Below are 21,310 nucleotides of genomic sequence, written 5' to 3'. Positions count from 1 at the left end.
CAATTTACTCATAAATAATTTATCATGTGCAAAGCCTAATCCATGTTATATTTAGCACACTTTTCTAAATGTTTTCCTGTTTGAGTGGTAAAATTCAATTGTGTCCTTACAAATTCATCAACATTCAACTTTTATCCTTAAATTCTTAATTTTCAAATATTACCCTTCAACTTCTCGAAAAGTTTCTGTGAATCTTCTAACCATTAAATGACAAACTTGTTTTCATTTGGATGTTTAGGATCTTTAAGTGTTTTCATTTGAAAAATAGAAAGTTAGAAGAAATATAGGGATAATTAATATTAGGAATTATTAAACTATATAGGGGTAGTACTTAGGAGTGCAGCTACTTCATGAAGCACTAATTTATTGAATCCTTCGATATCGAACGACTTACTTTAGAACTGATCCCTTGATTGGCTGTTTCATGGCCTTGCCCAAATGGGATTATTTATCAACTGTAGCCTCTCCCTCCCTCTCCAAAAAAAAGAAAAAAACACTGAAATTGTATATCTCCAGGAGATTCGAAGATGGCAGGGAATTTAGTGAAGGAGGATTCCAGTTCGGTTCAGGATCTTCAAGATCCGAGAATCACCTGTAAGTCAAATAATTGTGGTTATATCTACTAGTTTTCATTTTATAAACCATTTAATTAATCTTGCTACAAATTACATAGGAAAAGAAATGAACATGAGTTCTGAATGAGGGAAAGAAAAGGAAAGAAAATCACCACAAAGGAGTAATATTTGGCTGTCTACTTACCTTCTTTTTCTCACGGTAATCTCTGTCGATATCCTGTTTGGGTTTCTTCCCAGCTCTAGACGATGATGGTTGAACAGAACCTCGGCGCCGCTTATGACCAGAGCCTGCGTGTTTGAACGTGTATGCATGAGCTGCTTTGGGGGCAGGCATCCATGAACACTATTACAGTTAACTTCTTTCCTTCTTTTTCAATTGTATTCCTGATTTAATCCCTAACTAAGGTTATCTGTATAAATTGTTTTCCTGTAAAAATGGTTCACTAACCTTGTTTTTAGTATCTGTTTGACTTGCAATTATAATTGAAAAAATGCTAATAAACCAATTACAATGATATTATAAGTAGCTTAGGTCACCAATATAAATCAAAACGGTCATACAACAAATACATCGTACTAGTACTGAAAACATGTTTTACTAGAGAGAAATATAATAAAGTGACAGCATATAATATTGGGGACCACACTCCATTTCATATTTTACTGAAGAAACAATTGCAATTTAACATTGGATGCTAGAGGAGTAATAAGGAAATTGAATCGGAATTTTGTTAGTCATTTATGGTTTTGATGATAACCAAATATGTAATTAATAATGTCTAAATACATGTTTATGTTTATGTTTTACATTGATGATTTAAATATCAAACAAGCATAAAAGATCGAGTTTATGACTTTATATGTTTGTATTGATATGCTGGAAGAATGGTATAGGTAAGTTATGTTTTGACTTGACTAATGATTTTATATAGATGAGTGAATTTTGTGACTGTTGAAATATTGCTTGGTGTTACTAATGTTATCTTGTGCAAGGAACTTAAGATATGCACAAAGTTTTAGAAATGAAGCAATCAAATGAAGTTTCTTTAAAGAATTATTAAAGATGATTGGAAAAATTACCCCTGGCATTTTATAGGCTGGTTAAAGTCACACTTGCCTATCGAGTTTTGAAAAATTACGCATGAATACAAATTTTTAAATTAAACAAAAAACCAAGCTACCCTTACATGTTATACATTAGAAAGTGAAACAAAAAACAAATTAAAATTTCATCTTCTCCAAACATGATTTCTCTATTCAAAAACCCTAAAAAAATCTCAAATTAAATTAAGCTTGGAAAGAGCCCTCAAGTTTTCGATCATCTCTTTGAATCTCCATAAACCTCAAGTTGAATTTATTAATCTCAAATTAATATCCTCTCTAGGTGTATATACGCCCTACAAATCCAATATCAATCAGTTTACCATTATCCACCTATTATTGCAAAATCAATCGGGCTTCCTCCCTTTTCATTCGGACCTGGATCAAGGTATTATCTAATTGAATCAAGGGAATTAGGCAATTCAAGGCCTTTGTTCGGGTTCAAAGAGCTAGTCGAGGGAACAAATTGTTTTTACTCCCACAATCTTTTAGGAGAAGATGGATTTGGTTTTGGATTTGGATTTTTTTTTCAAGGCTAAAAAGTACTTGGATTTATTATTGAGGGAGGTGAAGGTGTGCTGGTGTACTTTAAAATAAAATTTTCTTTTACAATGGCATTATTAAGGTCATAATAGTACTTTAAAAGTGAAACAACAATGGCAACGAATATTGTTTTCGATTTCTTAGTGTTAGTGTTGTTCCATCAAGAGAAGGAAACCTCGGTGGATGGGCTATGAGATAGGTTTGAGTAAGAATTTAGTAGTTTATGGATTGGAAATGAGATTGGAAATAATCTTTCAGCACCATTAACAAAAATGGTGATGGTTTTTAAACTTTTAGAGTGGATGAGTTGAGGTTTTTAAAGAAAGAACTGGGAAGAGATAAAATGGTGTTGATTTTTGTTTCTTGATGAGAGTGGTTCTTGATGAATATCGAACTTTTGTTGGTAATTTTAAGCAAATAATAAGGACAAGTTCTTAATGAGACAACCACTGACAAATCGAGTGGTTCTTTTATAGATCAGAAGGCCAATGGATGTGTGGGTTGTGGTTGTTCACTATGTATTGCAGAGTTATTACTATTAACAATAGTGGTTGATGGATTTAGGGGAAGATAAACAATAACATTAGTCTTGTAAGGACTTGTTTAGTTGTGAGGAATAAAAAAAAAAAGGGAAGTAATGGCTATGTTTGGTGTTACAGGGAAAAGATGGGTGGAAGAAGAATACCAGAGTTTTTTATCCAATGGCAAATTTATAATATTTATTATAAAAGCTTTTTATCAATAAATGAAAAAAAAAAAAAACTTGTAGATAATCAGATAATTTTTGTTGACTTTGTTAAGGCATGCTAGGTATAAGATTTAAATTGTAAAGCAAAGCTTAGGTTACAAAGTGTAATTTTTCAAAACTTGATAGGCAAGTGCACTTTCAACCAAACTATAAGATGTTTGGGGTAATTTTTTTTTCTAAATATTATGATTTGGTTGATCTTTTGTTGTTAGATATCTTTTAATGATAAAATATACTTGATATATGTTCTGTAGTATTATATTTATATTGTCATTGCATATAGAATATATTAAATGAGAGGAGATATATATGTTGTCATGAATTGAATTTTTTGCTTATATGAATTCATGTGTAAGTTGATGTGATTAACGATTTGCATCAATTTTCATTAACTTGATTATATGATTTTTTATGTTTTTGTTCATTTTATTACACTAAAAGTTCATTGTCATTTTCCAATTAAGTTAAGTAGTACTTCTAAGGAGTTGTACATAACTTATTTTACATTTAAAAATTAACTTGTCTTAAACTAAAAATATAACTTGTATTATAATAATAAAAAAATCATTTGTCTTAAACTCAAAAATTAACTTTTTCTTTTATCTTATATGTTTAAAGATTACAATATCATACTTGGATCATTATGTTTTTAAATGATGTAATAATCATATGTTTATTTGAATGCATATGTGATATGCTTGTATGAAACATGCATTAATGCTTAAGTTAAATGTTGATTAAATACAAGGTCAAGGCATCCATAAAAGTTATAGTAAGTAGCTTTACTTAATGAAAATGAAAACACATTACTTGCATTTGTATGTTGTATAAGCTTTGTGAAAATTAGATTCATTTAAGGAAATCATCAGATAAGCAAGGAATGGGCGTATGAAGTTCAAGAACATGAAACTTGATGCAGTAATGGTTTTTTATTTTGATGATCAATATCTTGTACTGAAGTTTATCAAATAATATTTGATTTATTTATAAATTTGTTCCCACACCTACAAAACCTAAATAAACCTAAAAGTATATAAGAAAACCAAGAAAAGATCAAAACACACAAAACAAGATAAATTACCCCAACTAAATTGGTCTAAGGTTTTGGGAAATGACTTGCCATTTCTCAAAATAGTTTGATCATTGTTGTAAAAACAATTTAGTTGATTCCTAAAATTTTCAAAACTTTTCTAGTAACTTTAAAATGGTCTAACCAATTCCAACAATGATCTATTTGATTTTTCTAATGGTAGAAATATTTTGAAAAATTATACCTAATGTCTAGTTTGATTTTTAGCTATATAAACATTCCTCACTTTAGCAAAATGTTCAAGAACATCCAAGGTAAAATTTTAATCTTATTCTAACTCTTAAACAACCTCGAATAACCTTAGATTTACTCTTGTTTAATCAAAAAACAAGGTTAAAGTGTTACTAGCAAAAATTTTTCATATGTTTCATTTGTATTTCATTCAACTTTATTAAGAGAATAATATTGTGAAAAGTGTAAATGATACATAAAATACTTGAAAAAAACCTTTTAAAGGGTATTTAAATGGTTTGATACTTGTCCATTTATAAGTAGTGGTGAGGAAGGGCAAGTTAATCATGTATCAATCAAAAAGATAAGATAGTAGGTTTGATTTTCAGCCAGTATAAAAGATTAAGTTAAATCATTGGAAAAGGTTTCAAAACTTTAACCTATGAAAAAGATAATGTATAAGGATTGGTCTTAACCATAAAGTACAACGCATGAGTTTTAGTGAAACTTTTGAATGGTGGTTAAAAAATATGAGTGTTTGATTTTTCATGAAATTTAATTTAAATAGAGTTTCTTTTTTATATTTTTATATATATATTTTATGATGAATTTTATAGAGATTTTGGTTTGTTATAATCTGATTGTGAGCTAAATACTCCCATGTAGCTTTTCCATGAAATTCTTGAATTTTTTATTTAAATTATAATTAAAATATTTATTAATCTTTATTAAGTGTGCCTTATTGTATTCAATTCTTTTGAATGATTATCCTAGTGTTTATTTCCTTCATCATCTTTTATACTATGTAAAAGGAAACCAAAGATATCATAAAAAAGATTATACACATAGAGTTTTTCATCAATTAAAGGTTGGGTGCCAAATTCAAAAGGTTTCTTCATGGCTAACAAGGGTTACAGTTTTTAACTACAAAAATTGCTTTAACATTTTTGTGTTACTTATCCTCTTCACCGCTCAGTCATTCTCTTGTCGGCTCTGATACTCTTTTGTTCAACAAAAATCAGTACTTCATTAAAAAAAGAAAATAACATTAAAAAAGTTACAGTCTTTTGTTTCTTTTTTTACAAAGAAGAAAATCTCAAAAAAAAAAAAAAAAACCCCTTAAAAAGAGTACAAAATAGAATCACATGAAACCCAGGCCTAAAGAACTTAGCTTGAGCTGAAACAGTGAGAGAAATCAAAGATTATTCAACAGATCGGATGCTTAAAACATTTCCTTATTATATATTCATCCATCCAACTAGATCTAACCATGCATCTATATATATTTAGCCAAAAAAGAAAATGAGAACATATATCATTCAACTCCAAGCGATTTTAAACAGGTGAAGTCTCAAAATCATGAAAGATTCAATGGTTATTTTTATTTTATTATTTTATAATATAGTCTTATAATATAGTCCCGAAATTATGAAATATTAAATGGTTTATAAAATCAAAACTACTAAATATAACCACAGTTATTTGACTTACCGGTGATACTTGCATCTTGAAGATCCTGAACCGAACTGGAATCCTCCTTCCCCAAATTCCCTGCCATCTTCAAACTTTGAAGATATATAATTTCCGTGTTTTTTTCTTTTTTGGGAGAGGGAGGCAGAGAAACGATTGATAAATAATCCCATTTGCCCAAGGCGATGAAACGATTGATCAATGGACTTCGAAAGTAATTGAACTAAAAACGTTCGATATCGGAAGATTCAAACAGGAAATACAAATTTGGACGGATGGACCCACTTTTAAGTAAAATTAATGGTGTCCACACATATATAGTTCTTCATAAAGTAGCGAGACCATTAGATGAGGGTAAACTATAGCTGTACTCCCACCCCCCACAACATAGTTTAATAATTCCTAATATTATCCCTATACTTCTTATAGCTTTCTAATTCCCCCCTTAATAAATAACAAAAAGCTTGCTCTTGACTTCCTTTTTATTTTTCGTACTTTTCTCTGATCCCCCTCGATTCCTCATATATGAAAACAAGTTTGTCATTTAATGGTTAGAAGATTCACGGAAACTTTTCGAGAAGTTGAAGGGTAATATTTGAAAATTAAGAATTTAAGGATAAAAGTTGAATGTTGATGAATTTGTAAGGACAAAATTGAATTTTACCACTCGAACAGGAAAACATTTAGAAAAGTGTGCTAAATATAACATGGATTATGCTTTGCACATGATAAATTATTTATGAGTAAATTAAAGTGTTCTCAATCCATTAATTATAACATGCTTATGAAGTAACTTAGATATATAGTTAAAATTAAAAATAACTTGGAATTCAGAAGGAAAAAAAACTATTACATTATTAAAACTTAAAAATTAAAAACAATATTTATTAAATAACTCAGGGCCATTTTACTACCAATCTTAAAAACAAATCATAAATATAAATTACAATTTTTTTTTAATTGAAAACATAAACATGTCTGCAATAGGACTTAGAGAGTCTCCTTGAAACCCCTCTCTTCTTGTTCCAGTAATAAAAGGTCATTTTCTTATATTATTTTATGTTCAATTAGAATGCTATCTATAGCCACCTCTTCCCTGGCCGCATTCGCATCAAATTAATTTTACAGCTAGTTGGCCACGGTTTTGGCTCATTGGAGCCCACCTGTATATCAGAATGAAGATCAACATTGTTATAACCTATTTTAGATCCCCACATAAAAATAAAAATAAATAATAATTACAAAAAAAAAATATAAAAAAAATAATAATAAATAAATATATAGCCGGAAGAAATTAGAAAAAATAATAGGAGGTGGGAGTGCTCAAAAAATGGTCAGAAAAATTGATTAAGGAAGTTAAAAATACAAAGATTGAAATTTTAACAGTATATTTTTCAATGATGAGAGTCTTGTTGGAAAAGAAAATTTAAATTTGAGGACAAAAGTCCAAAATTGGATGTTTATGGATTTAATTGGATTTTATTGAAGGTTTAATTGAATTTATAAAGGGTTTGATTGCAAGAAAAATAGATTTTTAAGTAAATTTGGGCTTTAATTGGAAGAAATTAAAGTTCTAAGGTCAAATTATAATTTTTAAGAGTTGATTTGGTCAAATCAGGGGCTTAATTGCATAAAATATTGAAGTTTAATGGCCAATTAGGGACTTAATTGAGGAAATCCGAAACCAAGGATCAAATTGGAAAAGGTGCGTAAATATATGGGCTGTAATTAACAAAATTAGGGGCCAAATTGAAGAAATTGAAAGTTTATTGATCAATTAAGGGTCAAATTGCATAAATTAGAGACCAAGGACCAAAGTGAAAAAGGTGGCCAACTATAGAGGCGGCGATTGAAGTTGCCAGGGATGCAATTGAATTAATTCTTAAAATCAAAATTACATTTGAGGACTTAATAGAACAAAAGGATAAATTGAGGGCTGATTTGAAAATTGACGCGTTTTGGCACCTTGTTTCATTTAAATGAAATGACGCGTTTTGTCCTAAACAACACCGTTTCATGTTTTTTTTAAAAAAAAGACTAGAACGGTGTCGTTTTTAATGACACTATTCTTCTTTCTTCTTTCCCTGGATGTGCAGCATGGGAAGAAAGAAACTTTTTTTTTCTTCTTTAATTTTACTGCCTCTCTCTCTCCCCACGTGCTATGCCACATACCCAAAGCTCGACGCCCCCTCATAATGAGAAAGCCATAGGACGTGCCCTGCAAACCGTGCTCGTTGGTCACCCCGCCCGACGCCGTGGCAGGGCAGCAAAGCCCTCCTCCCCATGCGCTGCAATAGGGTGGTGATAGGGATGCCCCCGCTCCCCTTTGCCTTATAAATACCGCACTTAATGCCAATTGTTCGAGAGGAAGGAAGGGGCCGAAAAGAGAGGAACGAAATAGAGAGAGAAAGGAAAGATTAAGGGAAGCTTGAAACCAAGGAGGGAAATTTTAAAAACAAAAACAAAACCAAGAGGACAAAGGGAAAACTACTAGTTAACGAAATAGAGAAAGAAAAAATAAAAAAATTAAAGGAGAGGGGAAGAGGAAGAATCTCTCTCTTCGCTGCTTGGAGCCGCCATCCGTGAGCCACGACACCGCCACCGGCCTCCATCACAGCACCACCAGCAAAGCAGCCAGACCCGCAGGACACCACCTTCTCCGTACCAGGTACACTTTTGTTCCCCCTCACTTCTTTTGTTGTATGCGCTTCCTCCTGCATGCAGAACGAATGTTCTGCATGCAAGAGGTGGGAGGGGGGAAATAATTCCCCCCTCCCGTGGGTTTTCCAGTGCTGGGCCAGGCCGGTTCTGGCCCAGCACTGATGGGTTCCTTTCATTGGGCCAGGCTGGTTTTGCCCCAGTTCTGATGTGTTTGTGGGCCAGACTGATTTTAGTCCAGCCCTGCTGTCTGTGCCGGGTCTGGCCCAAATGAAAATATGAGATTTTGTTGGGCCGAACTCGTCCCAATCTCTTTTGGGCTGAGATCGGCCCAACCTTTTTGGGGCTGAGTCCAGCTCAGTTAGTTGAGCCCACTCAGCCCAGCCCACTTAATATTATATATTATAATGTTTTTATATTATTTATATATATATATAGGTATATATCCAAAAATAAAAAATAAAAAAAACATTCTGAAAAATCTTTGAAAATTTTGTTGATTTTCCTGCATATTTTTATGAAAATTATTTAATACAGGTTTGTATTTTTTATACCGTAAAGATACAAATCCAGTATTAAAATACCCGGTTTTCATCAAGATATATATAAAAAAAATATTTTGTTTTCATGCATACGGCCTAGTCTCTCAAAAATAAAGAAAAAAAAATCATCACATCATATTTTCATACAACAAAGGAAATTTCAAAAAACTATATGTATTAGCACGCATTTTAGCTTTAACAACAAGTTTGTAAGAGCCATGAGAACAAGGCCAATATTTTAAAAATTCTAAAAAAATCTTCTTGTCTTCTTTTAGTATTTGAGATTACGAATTTATACGTATAACATATTCCTGATATTAAAAATATAGTTTTATATATATATAGAAGTTAGAACGATTATGATTTTACCCGATAAAATAAGAACCTCTTTATTAAGGAGGACTTTTCTTGAACCATAAACAGACCAACAATTAAAATAGGATAACACCTTAGCTTTTTCATCAGACAATCAAACAATGCAGCTTACCTTAGGTAAGACGTATTTGGGGTGCTAATACCTTCCCTTTATGCAATCAATCCTCGTACCCGATTTTTGAGACCAGTTAGGGTTCCTAGTGACCAAAATAATAAGTTGCGACTCCCATTATATTTTTCCACCGATAAAAAACAAGAATTTCTTGTCTCCCCATATTTTCCAAATAGATATTTACATTTTAGATTTAAATTGGAACAATTTTCACTGCGACGCCGCACACGTGCAACAAACATTATTAGAATGAAGATCAGGTCTTTCATGTTTGAACTCCCTTATATTCAGCAATTTATCCATGTTCAAACTCCCTTGTATTCAGCAACAGCTAAACTTATCTTTCCTTGTATTTAGGCGTTAATTAGTTTCTCTTAAATCTATATGTACAACTTGATTGATTAATAAATAAAAAAGAACAACATTGTAGAAAATTATTTCGTCTGTCATGGTATTAGAGCTGCTTAATTCTATTCTTCATTAGTTTCTTCTTTCTTCTGTAACAAACCATCGACCTTCTTGTTCAAAACATAACATGACCACACAAATCGACTCAGCAACTACTTTCGCTTCTTCTAGCCTTCCTCGCCAAGAGGTTCCTCTTATTACAATAAATACCATTGCACAAACACCTCTCAAACTCACATCCACAAACTACCTTTCTTGGAAACTTCAGTTTGAAACTTTATTCATTGGATATGATCTCATTGGATACATCGATGGATCAACACCCTGCCCTCCCAACATCATTACTACAAACAACATCACAATAACAAATCCCTCTCATAAACTTTGGATTCGTTAGGATAAGCTTCTACTTAATGCCTTGATTGGATCTATTTATCCTACCATTGTTCCTTTTATTGCTTGTGCAGAGACTACTCAAGAAGCATGAAATATACTTGCCAGCACGTACGCTAAACGTTCACGTGGCCGTATCAAACAAGTTAAAAACCAGCTAAAAAATCCATCCAAAGGATCTCGAACTATTATTGAATTTATTCACTCTGTCAAAGCTAGTGCTGATGAACTGGCTATATTAGGTGCACCTATGGATCCAGAAGACCTCACTGATAAAATTCTGGATGGTCTCAATGATGACTATAAAGAACTTGTTCGTGCAGTTCAAGCATGTGACACTTCTATTTCATTTTATGAACTGCATGAAAAGCTTCTTTCTTTTAAAGCCATGTCCTCCTCCCATACAACACCCCTTCCCATTACACCCAATCCTACACAAAAGACTTCTCATTCATGGCATGGCACTCACCCACCCTTCACTTTTTGCCCTCCTTATTCATCCCCTGCCAATTCCTAATATTAGCGTTCTTCCCCTCCCACCACTTTCAGGCCTCCCTTCACCTCAAACACTCACCCTGCCTATCATCCTACCCGCCCTCCCCTGCGACAATATCAAGGCTTCTACCAAATATATGGCATTTAGGGTCACACATCCAAACGTTTCCCTTCATTTCAGCTAATACTGATTAATGCCTCCAATAATGAGCCTTTAACAGCACACAACTCAGCTTCCTCTTGGCAGCCACGTGTAAACTTTATTGCCAACAACTCATCCACCTCTCCTACATGGTTACTTGACAGTGGTGCCTCTCACCATGTGACAGCAGATTTGGATAATTTATCTTTCCACTCTCCTTACAGTGGATCCGATGATGTTATAATAGGCTATGGTACCAATCTTCCAATTACACACACCGGTTCTTCAGATCTATCCTCTCTTACATCATCCTTTACATTGTCTAATTTTCTATGTGTGCCCACTATGAAAAGAAACTTGATTTCTGTTTATCAGTTTTGTATCACTAACAATGTTTCTGTCGAGTTCTTACCATCCTTGCTCTTTGTGAAGGATCTTCAAACGGGGACAATTCTCTTTCAAGGCAGTATTAAGGATGGAGTGTATGAATGGCCGGCTTTCAAACCACAGTATCCACCACTTCTAGCCTTCTCTACCACTAAAATCACATGCATAACTTGGCATAGTCGCTTAGGACATCCAACATTTCCTATTTTAAAACACATTCTCACTAGTTCTCATTTAGAATCGTCTTCATCTATCACTTCTGATTTCTCATGTAATGCATGCCTTTGCAATAAAAGTCATAAGTTACCATTCTCTATTTCCTCACTTATATCCACACATCCTTTGGAAATTGTTTTCTCCGATGTGTGGACTTCTCCAATTCTATCTTCTGATGGTTTCAAATACTATATTGTATTTGTTGATCACTTTACCAAATATGTTTGGTTTTATCCCCTTAAACACAAATCTGATGTTCATGAAGTTTTTACTCGTTATAAAGCCATTGTTGATAATTACTTTTAGCACTGCATTATCACTCTCTACACTGATAATAGGAGAGAGTATCTAGGCCTCAGAAATTTTCTTTCTACAGCTAGGATCACTCATATGACCACACTATCTCATACCCCTGAGCTAAATGGATATTCTGAACCCAGGCATCGTCACATTATTAAGACTGGTCTCACGCTACTTTCACATGCATCCCTTCCATTAACATTCTAGAATCATGCTTTTAGTACTGCTGTTTACCTCATTAATAGGATGCCTACCCCAACTATGAATCTCTTTAGTCCATTTGAATTAATTTTCTAAACAGCACCCAATTATTCCAGGTTAAAAAGTTTTGGCTACTTATGCTATCCATGGATTTGTCCATATTCATCCCACAAATTAGAGCCTAAATCCAAACCCTGTGTCTTTATTAGCTACTCGTTATCTCAACATGCATATCTTTATTTTGAACCGTCAACTTCCAAAACTTTTGTCTCTCATCATGTGAAGTTTGTAGAGTCTATTTTTCCTTATACTAATCTCCATAGCAGGCTTTCATGTCCCACTTCCACTACAGAAGTGTCATGGTTGCCACCAGTTCTTACAGTTTATGGTCCCCTTCCATCCTAGCTGTATTCTTACACTCTAGTCGTACCTGCACCAAAATTGCCTATTGCTGCTGCTACCTCATTACCAACTTTATCAGCTGCATCTCCAACACCCTCCTCCCCTGTTTCACACCCAGCCTCCCCACCACCTCCTCACCATTCCATGACTACCTGTGCCAAAAATAATATCCTCAAACCGATTCAAAAACTAAACCTTCACACACAGTTAATTTCTTACCCAAATTCAAAACCCTCAACTGTTGCTCAGGCTCTCAAAGATTCCAACTAGAGAAGTGTTATGTCAGACAAATACAATGCCTTTGTTCGCAATGGAACATGGGAACTTGTCTCTCTAACTCATGTTAACACCCTTGTAGGCTGTAAGTGGATATTTTGCATCAAGCACAATCCTGATGGCTTTGTTGACAAGTTCAAAGCACGCCTTGTAGCCAAAGGCTTTCATCAAAGATCGAGTATGGATTATCTGGAGACCTTCAGTCCAATAATTAAGCCAACCACTATTCACCTGGTGCTCAGTATTGTAGTTTCCAATGGTTGGTCTCTTCACCAATTAGATATCAACAATGCATTCCTCCAATGTACCTTAGCAGAAACAATATACTTGGCTCAGCCACCTGGCTTCATTAACTCTGATAATTCAACCCATGTGTGTAAACTTCATAAGGCTATCTACAGCCTTAAACAAGCTCCAAGGGCTTGGTATCAGGAGTTGTGTAAATTTCTCATGGATTATGGTTTTAAAAATTCACATTCTGATACTTCTCTATTCATTTTGCAACTTGGCACCAAACTGCTATATCTTTCAATGTATATAGATGATATTATACTAACGGGTAATAATGCAGACCTTGTATCACAGTTTGTTGCTTGTCTAGGTAAAAGGTTTTCCCTCAAAGATCTTGGCAATCTTTCCTACTTCCTCGGTGTAGAAGTTATTCCTCAACGTCAAGGCATTCTTCTTTCCCAACGTTGATATATCAAGGAGCTGCTTAATAAAACACATATGGAAATGTCTAAACCTATTCTTACTCCACTGCCCACCGACTCATCTTCACTTACATTATCCTCAGGATCGCTTCTCTCAGACCCCACTAAGTACAGAACAATTGAAGGCAACCTTTAATACTTTTCTCTCACTCGTCCAGATATTTCTTTTGCTATAAACAAAATGTCCCAGTTCATGCATGCCCCAACTGATGAGCACTAGAATTGTGTTAAAAGAATTTTGCGTTATCTATGTGGCACACCAAATGAAGGACTTCTTCTCAAACGCAACTCTCCACTTTCCTTGCATGCTTTCTCTGACTCACTTCACGCCTTCTCGGATGTTGACTGGGTAGGAAACAAAGATGACTACACTTCTACTAGTGTCAACCTTCTACTAGTGGCCTATCTTGAAGGGGCATATCATAATGAAGATCGACATTATCAGATGAAAATTAGGTCTTTCATGTTTGAACTCCTTTATATTCAGCAACTTATCCATGTTCAAACTCCCTTTTATTCAGCAACAACTAAACTTATATTTCCTTGTATTTAGGCGTTAATTAGTTTCTTTTAAACCTATATGTACAGCTTGATTGATTAATAAATAAAAAAGAACGACCCCATTTGCCCAAAACCGGAACACAAGGTCGTCAATTATGTTTTGCTGCATCCCGAATAGCTAGTATAACTTGTTTCGTTTGAAAAACAGAATAGTTCAGTATAAATTTTATCTCATTTTGAATCTTTTTTCACTCTATCACTCTATGATGAGGCTAAATTTATCATTAAAAACAAGTAAGCTACCTGTTACCTCGAAGTAGCAAATGTGATATATTTAATTACTATTAATGATCTTTCTTGATAACGTTAGATTTATTTTATTGAGATTTTTTTAATAATATTAACAATGTTATAATTAAAACTTCAGTGTATCTCTTAAGTTCTCTCTCTCCTCTCTCATCTTTATTTTATTTAATAATTCTTTAGAATTTTTTTTTTTTGGAATAACAACAAGATATAAATATTATATTTTTTAATTGTAGCATGTAGAAATTATGATATATATATATAATATATATATATATATATATATATATATAAATTTAACTTCGCTGATCCGCCAGTTTTTTTTTTTTTTTAAATACTAATAAACAAAAATTTCCTTTTGCGATAGGGTGCATAAACTTTTCTAACTCTGAATTTTCTTTTTTAAAAATGAAAATTGCTCAGGCCTCGTTTTGCTTTGCTTTCTCTCTGCTACACTGAATTGCCTTTTTTCACTGTTCGGGTTCTGGTTCTTCGTCTAGAGCCGCGTTGGTTTACCTTCTTTTATGCTGCTCTCAGCCTTTTTCCACTGTGGTTGCAGCCTTGCAGGGGACTTCCGCCATGTTTTTGTTACTGTTTTTTTTTTCCGCTTGCCATTAGATTATGGGCTCTCTGTTTGAATGTGCTTGCCGTTTTGATCACAGTGAGCATCTGGGATTAGGAATTAATGATGATTGCGGTTTAGAGGGGCCAATTGATGAACCTGTTGGTTGGGTTTTTTTTGTTGGGGAATAAACAGGAATTAATGATGATTGTATTATCCATTTTGGAATTAGCAGAGGCAGAGAGGATACAAAGGAATAGAATTTTTGTTCGTTAAGGATGCAAAATCAAAATCCCTGGTTTAGAGGGTTGTAGCGCATTCTGAATCAAACAGGTTTGTTTGCTCGAGTTCATTGATTGAATTGGAAATTTTTTATATAATTTTTTTAGGTTACTGTACGCGTCTGAGGCTTAAGACTGACCATATTATTTTTGAAAATATTCAAACGGCAGATTTTTTTTTTTTTCCTGATCTGTAAATATTGTTTGAGAAAAGACCAGATGCTCTAGCGTCAGGCGTGCTTGCTGTTACAAGAGTGGTATCTAGATTTCCTTTTATGAATTGTGACAGTGTCCAGCGACTGTCTCTCGCTTAACCTGACAACACTTTTAATTGCTTTTGATAGCGTGAGCTTGTATAAATAAATAATAATAAAAAAAAGATAATCATGCATTTTGTATAATTTTCTTTATTTAATTTCTTTATATGTTTTGTTGTATGATGATATAAAAAATATCAAATAATATCATTCTTTTTTATTTTAATTTTTAGTAGGTTGATGATATCTTACTTTAAATATTAGCTTTTATTTTTAATTTTAGCAAGTGACTTTATATCATTTATCCAACAACTTTAAAATACTTTATTTCTCTAGATCATATGGATAAGCATGTGACATAAAAAAATAAAAGTGTAAGATGATAAAACTCCACAAGAAAATTAGAATTTTGTATCAATATAAAAAGATAGAAAAAGTCAGGAAAGGCTTAGTGCAAGTTGATAAATGTTTGCATAAAAGATAAGGTGATACAAGATATATATATATATATATATATATATATATATATATATATATATATATATATATATATATATATATAAGAGAACATAAAAAAGAGAACTCTTTTGAAAAACAAAGATGAAAAAAAAAAACCACGGTATAAAAAAATAAAAGAAAGAAAGAAAGAAAAAAAGTAGCAACTTGACGAAGAGTGAGCCAAAGCTGAGGTTACTTGAAAATCTAAAGGCCTGTTTAAAAATATAATTATGATTAATTTTTTAAAATGTTTTTTATATTGAAATTGTGTTAAAATAATGTTTTTTTTAAAAATAATAATTTTGTTTTAGATCAGCACATCAAAACAATAAAAAAATACAAAATAAAATATTTAAATACCAGCCTTCACCATAGAATAAAAAATAAAAATATCTGGAGGTCTTTACTGGTTAGTCTTAATAAGAGCATGGAAATCGTAAATCAATGATATAATGGTGTGGTCAAGTAGGAATATAAATGAAGTGGGAAATGATTCATTCCATGAAAACACTCGAAGTCACGAATCTTAAGGGGAAAAAACACATATAAAGAACAATGGAAATTTAATCTTTTTTTTTTTTTTATCAGAAACTAAAAGTAGAAGAAAAAACCTACTAGATTCTCTTCTATACGCCATCCTAACCATTATTGGAAAAAAAATGTCCGGTTTACTTGATGAATAAGTACTTCTTCTAAAAGATGTAGAAAACCTAACCTGCTGTTGTATGAAAGCTTGTTAGGTTTAAAAAATAAATATTGATATACTATTTTATTATTAAAAAACACTTTAATCCAACTAAAGAAATACAATGATAAAATTAAAATTGCTGATCTTTTGATTAAGAGGTTGTTTTGGAGTGAGTTTTCAACCTGTTTTTTTTTTTGTTAAAATTTAAATTTTTTTTCTTCAAACTTTTTAAAATTATTTTAGAATCGTTTTGATATTATGATATTAAAATAAATTTTAAAATAATAAAAAAAAAATTATTTTAACATCTTTTCAAATATAAAATATTTTAAAAAATAATTATTATCATACTCGTAAACACTCTAGGAAGAAGCTCTCATTTAATGTTAAGAACAAATGTTTGGATAATTAAGCAAATCATTGACATACAAGGACATAATTAACTTTGTGAAAACGAGATTCAATTAAACATGATGGAAGAATATAGGGACTAACAGAGTCGTAAGCATGAGAAAATTCTAGTCATATAAGAATAAATACAATAAAAACGCGCTGATCTCTTCTAAGTTGTTGAAAAGCTTATTTTCTTTACATATACCAAACTAATATAAAAGCAATATTAAAACTCTTTAAACAAAGTTGTAAAATCTGGGTTCGCTTGGAACCCAACTAACCTAAAACCTGTACCATTTCAAGTTAAAAAACAAATAAAAAAAGTAAAAAACACAGCTAATTAAGTAAAAAACTTGAGTTAATTAGACTCTAATCCAATAGAAACCTAGTTTTTAATTTATTGATTTTTTTTTGAAAAACAATTAATCAAAACTTGAAAAGAAAAAAAGATCAAACCTTGTATAGGATCCACTAAAAAACATAGAAAAAAAAATAGTTTTTATAATTAAATTTTATATATAATTTAATTATGCCCAACCTCAATTATATCTATAACAACAACCACTAATACAAACAAAATAAATCAAAAGGTTGCATAATAAGAACCCGTTTGGTAACGTGGCAGCGTCCACGTTTCCAGCGTTTCGTTGCATCAACCTGTTTGGTTCAACTACAACCACCGTTTTATAACTCCATGGGGCCCACATAAATTGAGTTTCAAACGCAGGGTAAACAAAAGCATGTGAGGGCTGCTTTTTACCGTTGCTGCTGTTCAGAAAACGCAGCAAACTTTAACAAAAAATTAATTTCACACCAAAAAATTAATTTCACCCTATCTGCCCTCAACTACACACCATCGTCTCCCCTCTTCTGCAATATTCTTCCCTGAGCTCCCGATCCACAGCTACCCTCTTCTTAAAAAATTAGTTCTCCTCACCACAAAACACACTCACAAAACACACCCACACACTCGTTCTCAAGACAAAAGGTAAAAGAGAGACAGAGAGATAAGGAGAGAGTTGGGCTTCTTCCTCATCATCTCTCTTGGCTGCGAGGGAGAGAGATAGTTTACTGCTGTTGTAAACAAGGTTAGACATCACTTAATCCTGCTTTCAGTTGATTGATTGTGATGCGTCGTCCATTCTCTAACAAAGACACGAATTGGTTGTTAGCCGACTGTAAATCAAGCCCATCTGCCACCGATCTGCTGTCATGAGGAACTCATCTCGCGTTTGAAGAAGACATGCACTGACCCAGGTAATTTTATTCCCACTTGACCTAAAAAAAATTTTAGATCATTTTGTATCATCTTAAACTAACTGTTTTCCCTAACAAAAATTATCTCTTCCTGTGACTTTTATTTGCAGAACCAACGAGATCATCAAAATATTATCTTCCTGGAAAGCTGAAGCAGAAGCATCTTACGAAGCTCATTCTCGGTTGCACACGAAATTACCAGGTTAGTTGCTCTGTATCGGTTCAACAATTACTGTATCTGTCTCATTGGAAATTTTGCATGTGATTGTGGTTTTGCGTTGTGTTAAAATTTGAAATGTGAATATTTGCTTACACTTTTATGCATACATAGGCACAAATACATTTGATATCCTGTTGGTTTTGATGTGGGGTTTTTTTTTTAAATGGAGCTACCCGGTCATTATCTTCATTGTCTCTGCTAAAATTCAATTTTAATCTCTTCTGTCATGCATTACTGTATTTTTCTCCAGGTTTTTGTTTGTTTTTTCAAATTACTTGTGTTTACGAAATGTGTCATGTTTCTAAACTAAATATATATTGTCAAAATTAACATAAGGATCTATTTTTTATTAACAAAAAAATAGTTTTAGGTACTCAAATTAAAAAAATAAATTCATGGATTAAGTTTAGTTTGGCTCAAATTCAGTATATATATATTTTTTTTAATTTAGCCAACTTACTATTTTAGATTCCATTATTGAGGAGTTATAGTCTCTTTTGCTGTAGTTTTAGACTAAAAACCGAGTTGACTATTTATTGAATCTCTTATCACTATCAAGTCATAATCCAAAATACAATAGGAAGGAAAGTTTTGGTTTATTGCTCCACAGAAACCTGTCTCTTTTGCTTGTCCCTTCTACTTTTGGTCTCTTTAAGTCATAGCTACTTACGATTTATTTTTATCCTCAATTTTAAAGGAAATGCCTTTTTTATTAGAGGAATTTACACTTTGTATTGATGGTGTCTGAACTGGTGGTGAAAAACAGTTTAATTTGTTAGTAAAAGAGGCTGCAACTTTCAGGATGAAGGCAACCCTGTTTTTGTTCCCATTTCTTTTAGTTTAATCAAAATGATCTATTTTCTTTTTATAGCTCATGCATATCATACGAGCTGTGGTAATTTTGTCATTAACATTTTATTTAGATTTCATACATGAGTCTCATGTCCAAAATCTGTCATTTTGGATGACAAGGTTTGACATAATTAGGGATGTAGGGATCAATTGTAGACTCACCTCACCCTCTTATATGTACACAAATTAGGAAAAAATGAGAACATGGACGATTCTCAATCACAAGATAAGGCTTGTTGGACTAGAGAGATGTTGCATGCTTTTTGTGACATATGTATTAAAGCAATTGAGCAAGGTATGCGACCCAACACCCATTTTGACAAAGCTGGGTGGAAGTTTGTTATGAATAGCTTTAAGGATCAAACTGGCCATGCATTAACAAAAGCACAATTAAAGAATAAGTGGGACAGAATTAAAAAAGATTGGAGAATATGGAAAAGGTTGATTTCCGAAACAGGAGTAGGATGGAGTGCTGAACTTGGAACAATTGCAGCTCCTGATGAATGGTGGAAAGCTAAAAACCAGGTCTGTTTTTTTTCTGTATTTTTACAGCTGTTCTTTACTGTTTGGTTGCATGCTTTCACATAATTTTTTATGCATTTTTTCATTCATTATCCCGTGTTGTAGGAGATACGCGGGGCAAGAAAGTTTAGGCATGCTGGGATCGATCCAGCTTTTTGTTGTAAATATGATATCATGTTTACAAACACTGTTGCAACCGGTCAGTATGTTTGGGCTCCATCGCAGGGTCTGAATTCTGATGAAGATGGTGGCGGTCAAATGCACACTAACGCAATGAATGATGACCCTCATCTTCATGAAGGTAGTGGAGATTCTGAGGAGGGTAGTCTTCCCAATTTCGTTGCCGATGTGGAGAATATGGTGGCTGGTGTGACTTTTGCCAATAGCACAAGCAATCCCACCGGTAGTAGTGGGAAAAGAAAAGGTGTGCAACAAAGTTCTACACAAAATGAGAAAAAAAAAAAAAGGAGTGCCGGAAGGGGATCGCAATTATTTACTCGATTAGATAAGTTAGTGGATAGTGTTTCTACCAAGAGTGAATGCACGTCAAGTGTTTTGGATAAAAAAGGTTGTAGCATAGAAGAGGTGATGAAGGAGTTTCACTCCATTGAGGAAGTGGTGTTCGGTAGTGAGTTGTATTGTTTTGCAACTGAGTTTTTTATGGTTAGAAGTAGGAGGGAAATGTGGGCAACAATTGGTGATATGGACCGAAAATTTCAGTGGCTGAAATTAATGTTCGATCGAAGGGCAAACTACCGACCTTCAAGTAAGTTTACATTTCATACTTGGAAAACTTACATTAATATGTGTTATTGTGTGTTGTATGTTGCAGCAATGAAATTCTGTTTTGTGTCAAAAAAAATTCAATGTTTATGTGTTTTTTCGCAGGTTAAAGTGCAGCTCAAATTTGAGGTTCATGAGGTGTTGCTACGGCTGTAGAATTGGAAAATGGGTTATGTAAACGGTTCTGCCTTTGCTGTTTTTCCCAGGTTTCGTAACTTGTAACGTATCATATGTTGAACACTTTTTATGTATTTGTAGTTGTCGGCTGTTTGTTATGTTTGAGAAATTGTTAACAGCTATTGTTGTTCCTTTTAGAAGCTGTTATTGTAGGTTTAATAGTCTACTTTCAATGCTGGATAAATCTGTTTTCAGTTGGCTTTTTTCAGCCTTGAATTTTATATTGTAACGTAATGGATTGCATTGTGTTTTATGTGTTGAATGGCTGCTGATTGGTTGAATGTATGTTGAGTTGAAAGGCAGCTGAATGGTTGCACTATAGTTCCCTGCATGACTGTTTGAAAGTTGGTTGAATGGGAGTTGGTACCTTTGAATGGTTGGGGATGGTAAAAATGTTTGCTGCTGGGTTTGGCAGCAGTAAATATATGTTGGTGTGTGTGTTTCTATTTAAGATGCATTAGAATTCCTTTGCATTTTCATTGGCTGGACACAAAATTTGCAAGCATTCCAACGTGTATTGAGGGCTGTTTCAGGAGGTTTTGTTGCTGTTTTTACACTGCAACGTGAAGTGCATTGACTTTAGAAGGTTGGTTGTTAATTTTATGGATGCTTTTTAGTTAATAATGCTTTATATTTATGTTTTGTTAGCAGAATGTTGGTGTAAACAATTGTATGGCTGCTGCTCTTGCAATTAA

At 33.0% G+C, this 21,310-nt stretch overlaps 1 long non-coding RNA gene across 1 annotated transcript; it reads right to left on the bottom strand.

The window, feature by feature from the left end:
• Positions 1 to 272: 272 nt before the first annotated feature.
• LOC118029149 (uncharacterized) lies at positions 273 to 5,995 on the bottom strand. Its single transcript, XR_004684140.2, has 3 exons — positions 5,720 to 5,995; positions 760 to 863; positions 273 to 592 (listed from the first exon to the last, which is right to left on the bottom strand). It is a non-coding gene; the product is annotated as an uncharacterized lncRNA (long non-coding RNA).
• Positions 5,996 to 21,310: the final 15,315 nt, after the last annotated feature.

The sequence above is a fragment of the Populus alba genome, chromosome 19 (assembly GCF_005239225.2).
Source record: "Populus alba chromosome 19, ASM523922v2, whole genome shotgun sequence".
NCBI lineage: Eukaryota > Viridiplantae > Streptophyta > Magnoliopsida > Malpighiales > Salicaceae > Populus > Populus alba.
Note: the sequence above shows the minus strand (reverse complement) of the source record. Positions and strands in the feature narration are given on the sequence as shown.